The sequence below is a fragment of the Pogona vitticeps genome, chromosome 4 (assembly GCF_051106095.1).
Source record: "Pogona vitticeps strain Pit_001003342236 chromosome 4, PviZW2.1, whole genome shotgun sequence".
In the NCBI taxonomy this organism is placed as follows: domain Eukaryota; kingdom Metazoa; phylum Chordata; class Lepidosauria; order Squamata; family Agamidae; genus Pogona; species Pogona vitticeps.
The window spans coordinates 41841139-41847438 of record NC_135786.1 but is presented as its reverse complement, the minus strand read 5'-3'; positions in this window follow the sequence as shown (position 1 = coordinate 41847438).

Genomic DNA, 6300 nt, shown 5'->3' with positions numbered 1-6300 from the left:
CTATTGTTACAGGTCAAAACCTGTATCCTAATTTGGTCTCTGGCAAGGGATCAGGCAAGACGCAACCAGCTGAACTAAAGTCCAGTTTTATTAAAAGCAATACGAAATCAGCTGGGACTTTCCTTAAAAGCAAAGAAGACCCTGAAAATACAGTGTACAGATATTTTATAGTATAACAAACAAAGAGCTATAAAAGTTCTACAATTCTATTGATCAGCTTTTCCTAAAATTAGGATCTTTCCTCTGATTGTTTAATGATGCCAAGAGTTACAAAGTTATTGGTTCCCTGTAGATATACATAAAATGTCCCAACTCCCCTTTGGCCTGCCCCAGAGATTCACCTTACTGTCTGGAGGAATGTGTATTCAAGTTCTCTGTAAAAATCGTCGTCTTGCGAACAAACGGTTTGCAAAGCACGGACCAAATCATCGTCCAGTGAAAATCCCCCATTGGAATGACTTTTGCGAATCGCTATAGCGATTGCAAAACCTCATCGTCATGCGGATTCGTCGTTTTACAAGGTCGGCGTCTAGTGAGGTTCCACTGTATGTTTATATGGCCTTCCTGGGCCTCAATGCATGGCCTTCAGAAACCAGCTCCCTGCTGGTTTTATGTTGCACTATCTCCTCATTGTGTTCTAGCAACATTTCTAAGCTTGGCCATCTACTAATCAAAAGTGAGTGGGCGGAAGGTGAGAAACAGAGAAAAAAGAGGAACTTTATACTGTACTAGCAAAGTATGTCTTTCTCTGGCTGAATGTGAGAGGCCTGTTCACCTCTAAAACTGTGTTTGAATATATCCAGGTATCACTATTTTCCAAATTTATCTCTGTATCAATGGCTCAAAATGTATATGTGCTGCTTAGAAAGCACGAACAGCAGAAGGCAATTTTTCTCTTAAAACCAACACCGCGTAGACACTGTCTCTAGGCAAATCTCTGGCAGCCTAGTTATCACATTACAACCAAAATAGAAGGGGGACAAACTGGGCCTTGAGAACTTCACATCCCCACAGAACCATGAGGTAACTCTTGACCAGCCAACCTCTGCCATCTTAACCTATTTCACAGGCTTGTTGTGAGGATAAAGTTTGGAGGAGGAAAGTCAAGTATGGTATCTCAAATTCACTGAAGGGTATGTGAGATTTAGATGTAATGAATCAAAGAATGAAATGAAATAAATATCCTGCTTGTCTAGAATGGATATGTAGTCATCTTCTTCCTTTACCTCCAATAGCCAGCTGCATTTGGCTTCGTAGCAGATAGGAGAGGAAAGTAATTAGCAGAGAAATGCAGTAGCCTGAATAATTCTACACATCTGGATTATTAACACACAGAAGCTCTAAAATATCACATTTGATCCCTGAAGACAGAACCATCTGGCTATATTCTTCAGGGAGACTGGGTATCTTGGAAACAACCCATCAGTGAACAATGTGTGTTGGGGTCAGCATTTTCATATTGTGGAAGGTGGATATTATTGAGGCCAGGCTGTGGTTTGCTATCTCATACACCAGATTGGCACACAGAACTTGCTACAAAGACACTGTCCAGTTTAGCCTGGCTTAATCAGGATGGCTAATTTACTGGGACATTTTCCAGGGAGCTGACATAGCCTAATGATAACAGCTATAGCTTAATTGGGAGCAAAATTAGCATTAATGTCACTTAAAAGGGGTTACATATGGCAGTGACAAGGTGCTTGAGGAGCATCTCATCAAGTGTTAAATGAGCAGAAAAATCCCAAGATCTTGCCTCCTTGTGTGGAGTTTGCCAAATAATATTGGCAAGACAGAAGCAGAAAAAGAAACATCAAACTAGGCTTAGATCCATGGATGCCACTGTCATCCAGACTGTAAAATTTAGTTTTTGAACTATAACCCTCAAAATCTCCGGGAAAGTATAGACACTAGCTGTGCTGGCTGAAGGGTTCTGGGCATGATAGTGAGACAAACTAAATCTTCATGGTCTTCCAAACTCTGCACAGGGTTTATATTTGGGAATGTGGGCAAAGTCTCATGACTGAACTTAGAAATAAGCTATATTTCCCCTGAATTTGGGGAATAATGTTCATATTATAGTATTCCTGATTGTTTGTCACAGTTAGCATCACACTGAAAAGGCACACAGTGTCACTTAGTCAGTCTTGGAAGGTGGTATTGTATTTCTATTTGAGATATATGAATAATTATAAAATATGCAGAAATTATAGACTCAGGTAGGCAGTTACAAAAGAATTAGAAAAGTTTCTGATTTGTGAGGATGTCATTGGAAACCAAGGTCAAGATCATCCATAGGATGCTATACCTCTTTGCTGTGTACAGAGATGAAAGCTGGCCAAGGAAGAAAGCTAACAGGTAGAAAAAAGCACAATTATTTTAAAATGCAGTGTCAGAGGTGAGCTTTATGGATATCATGGACCTGCAGAAAGACAGATATATGGGTGCTATATCAAGATGAGCCTGAAACCTCTCTGGAAGCTAAAAGGAACCCAACAGAAGCTTGTGTTCATCTTCGTAGTCTCTGTGAATGCACACTAATGTGTTTAGTCTGCACTTGTGCAGAGGTTTCTGGAATCTTCTAGAGCTTAAACATTGTTCACTGGGACCGTGCCTGCAGTACATGTGGTCCATTCATCCTGGCAAGTGCCTCAGTTCCTCTTTGCCGCTGATGAGGTTTCTTCTCTCCAACAAGCTCTGTTTGCTAGTGTGTTCAAAAGGGATTTCTGTGAGATTTTTCCTGTTCTACCTCCCTTGCCACCCCCTCCCTCCCTAGTCCCCCTTTTTATCCCTTTTTCTTGTTTTTTGCTAGTTTATGGCCTCCTATGCACCATTTAAACGGTGTACTTTGTGCCCTAGAAAAATCCCCTTTACTGACGGTCATGACGTTTGTCTCTTTTGCCTTGGTAAATCCCATCAACCAGCCTCTTGCTCCACTTGCAAGAAATTTTCTAAACAAGCTCTTAAATTGAGATGGCAGCGTCTACGATCTTATTTGTGGGAAAGAACTCTTTGCCCTACTTTGACTATGGAGCCCACACAGCCGCCGCCAGCTCAGCTACCGTCTCCAGATGCTCCAGTGGCCTCCTCGGTTAAGTCTAAATCTAAAGGGAAACTGCCTTCCAAACCTAGGGCGAGTGTCTCAACCCCTAAGTCAACACTGGTACTGAAGTTTCCTTCGGTACTAGACCAGCAGTCAAAACCGAAGAAGCCTAAGATGTCATCTAATTTACAATCCTCTAAACATCAAAAGGATAAAGTGCCCTCTTCGGTCCCTATTCAGGACCAACAGACCATTTGTGTTGACTCGGTCTCCATCGAGGGTGACAACTATCTTCCCCCGCCTTCTGGACAACTGCCATCTCCCTTAGTGGCACAGTCCCCTTCGTGGGCTAATACCTCAGCTGAGGTTACTGTACTTCCTCAATATGACCACTCAAGCCCTTCGGGTTGCTCCATCTCCGTGTGTCAGTCAGATTCAGAGTTGAACTTGCCTGATCCGCATCCTCCATGTAAGCGGACTGATAAAACCCATCATACACCCGAGACTGGTCTCTCAGATGTCAAAGCCTCGCATCCTCAGGAGTCCATGAGTTTGCTTGCATCCCAAGATTCCCTTACACTTTACCGTCATCCCAAGAGGGTTACTCTGTACAAGCCACCCACATATTATTGGATGTCACCACACCAGTATCAATATCACCGGTATCGTTATAAGCATCGGGATATGGATTTTTATATGGAACGACCTCAGTATTATTATTACTATTCTTACTCGGATTCTGAACTTTTTCAGTACCATTCTCAGTACCAACAATCCTCTTCCACAGAAGACTCTCCACCTCCATCCCTCATACCGAAGCACAAAAAAATCATCTCGCAAGAAGAAACAACTGGCTGGGGGGCTCATTGCAACAACCTCTGCATTCATGCCCTTTGGTCCCCCTTAGAGAGATGCCTTCACATCAACAACCTTGAACTCTTGGCCATTTTCAAAGCACTCCCCACCTTCGATCCACTAGTAACCGACACTGCAGTCCAAATAACAACGGATAATACCACAGCTCTTTTCTACCTGAACAAACAAGGTGGCACTCATTCTCTCCCACTTCTCTATCTCACGGTACAGATCTGGGAATGGTGTCTCAAACGCCATATATTCCCAATAGTGATTCACATTTCTACTCACCACAATCAACTTGCAGATTCCCTAAGCAGGCGCACCACTCAAATGCATGAGTGGTCCCTCAACGATACCATCTTCCATTGTCCTTCCAACCTATGGGGACATCCACACATAGACATCTTTGCAACTGCAGAAAACGGAAAATGTCCCCGCTATTGCTCCCGAGCAGGAATCGGCCCAGCTCCCTCAGCAATGCCTTCATGATACCATGGACACCAGACCTAATCTGTCTCTTCCCTCCCATTCACCTCCTCCTAAGGACAATAGTTAAATTGCATCAAGAACAATTCAATGAAATCGTCATCGCCCCATGGTGGCTGAGACAACCATGGTTCACCATGCTCCGCTCAATCTCTATAGACTTCATCCATCTTCCCAACATTCCACATCTCCTCATTCAAAAATCACGGCTTAACCTTTCACCCTGATCTTCACACGCTCTACCTTACAGCATGGAGGATTCACCCACTGCAGCTGCTATTTTGGGAAGTGCAAGAAAGCCTGATACCATCCAATTATATGCCTACAAATGGTCTGCCTTCATCAAGTTTGCATCTCAACATCATATCCCTGCTGCACCTATAACGCTTCACGATGTACTCCAATTTCTTATTCACTTATTGAATAGACATCTCTATCTATCTACACTCAAGATCTATCTATTAGCTATAACAGCCCATCAACCACATGGTTCGGACTCCACTCCACTAAGTAGATACTCCATTTCTTCAATTTCACTCCAATAAAGTCACACTTTACCCGGATATCTCTTACCTCCCTAAAGTTGTCTCCAAATTCCATCTTAAACAGCCCATTGTCTTACCTTCCTTTTTTTCCATCACCAACTACTGACCTAGAACGCTCTCTCCACCTCTTGGACATTCGTATAGCACTGGCTTTCTATGTTTCCAGAACTGCTTCCTTCTGCAAGTCTCAATGACTATTTCCCCACATTTACCACATACAGTAGGGGATCCCTTGTCTCTTCCCAGACCATATCTAAATGGATTGTGGTGACCATACACCTTGTGTATCAGTTAGCCAAAAAGCCTCTTCCTGTTTGACTTAAGGCTCATTCCACAAGAGCAATGGCTGCCTCTACAACATTCCTTAGAGGTGTTTCTGTCCCTGACATCTGCAGGGCTGCCATGTGGTCCACTCTGTCCACCTTTGCCGCCAATTATTGTTTATACCTCCGGGCAAAGTCGGACTCAGCATTTGGATGAGCAGCCTTATCAGCTGCTCTTCCGTGCAAAATAGCAGTCCTGATCATTGGTTCATGGAGAAGTAGAAATAGGAAAGTTGAATCTGCAGTGAGATCACTTCTCACTGCCTGGTAACTTTTAAGGGAAGTGCAACCCAATATTAATAACTTCAAATACAATATCATAATTTATAGCATTCCTGAGTAACATGACTTATTAAATTGATCCCAATCTATAATCTCTGTATGGGAAGCTGGAATCTTACCAAGCTTGGGGCTTGGTAACCAATTTCCACAGTCCTGGTCAGATAATAAAAACAGAAGTTTTATTAGTATGTGAATAATGTTCAAATTCCACTTTTGAGACTCTTCTTCTCTAGATACCCCTTTGGCCAGAGCTGAACAGCCACATAGCATATGCTATTGCTCTCTCTCAAGCACAAAGGTTCCCTTCAGATTGGTGTATTTTGAAGTGAAAAATATATATAGCATCCACTTACAGGCAGATGATCATGAGAAAACTGGAGGGCTAACGAAATGACCTAATAAAATCCCAAGTACTTTTCCTCGTTAAGGAAAGTAGATAGCAGTTAAAGTACATAATTTAGTAAATTGCAAGCAATTGCTTGGTACCCTGAGTTTCCCAGGTAAATGTTTTGGAAAAGTATGCAGTTAAATGGAGCAGAATGCCATTAACAAGCCCCAGATGTTTTGGAACAAACATCACTTCCAGAAAAATTCCCATGGCTGCGCTAGAAAGCTTGCAAACATCCAAATTAACCCATTGATTCTGTGGCCCTATTGATGTGAGCGCTTCAGATTTTTACTTCCAGGTGGAATTTATGGCAGTTGTACTGCTAAATAATGCAAACAACGTGATTTCCAAGGAAAAGCAAAGAGAGGCAATTGTGAG